The sequence below is a fragment of the Penaeus monodon genome, chromosome 24 (genome assembly GCF_015228065.2).
Source record: "Penaeus monodon isolate SGIC_2016 chromosome 24, NSTDA_Pmon_1, whole genome shotgun sequence".
NCBI lineage: Eukaryota > Metazoa > Arthropoda > Malacostraca > Decapoda > Penaeidae > Penaeus > Penaeus monodon.
This window is the reverse complement of record NC_051409.1, coordinates 10,890,299-10,890,876: the sequence shown is the minus strand read 5'-3', so window position 1 is coordinate 10,890,876 and position 578 is coordinate 10,890,299.

Below are 578 nucleotides of genomic sequence, written 5' to 3'. Positions count from 1 at the left end.
TTTTTGTGGCATCCGTCGGTAATCTTTTTGAAAAAATAATTAGAGTTGGTTCTAGAACAGCGCCTAGGCCCAAGAGTGACTGTATATATAAACCAATGCAAGACTGGCAGATCCTGTTACAATAGCTGCACTTGAAATTAGTTTCTGCAGCTAATTAACTAGAAACTTATTAATTTGTCATTTCTTGCCCATCCCTTGCAAGATAAAGCATATTCACCCCTTTGCGCAGGTTTGACTCATCCCTTCATTCAGAAAGAAAAATCCTAGGCAAGATATTACCAACTTCCAGGATCTATTTTAAGGACCTTTAAGTCTCTATAACATACACCCTTGTATCTCTAACACACATCCTTGTATCTGTGCTACAGAGGGCGTTGAGCTCTCTTGCCTGATGTGAACTCACCATACAGCAGCTATTGGGGACTCTCCCAAGCAGATTATAGATAAATGGTGGATGTGCCGGCTTGCTTGAGGACCTCGTTGTTGGCTACGTGGCCTGGCCATCTGATGTCGCTGCCACATAAACAGGCACTGATAATACAGGCTCTATCTGTCCAGGGTTAGTTCAACAGCCACAG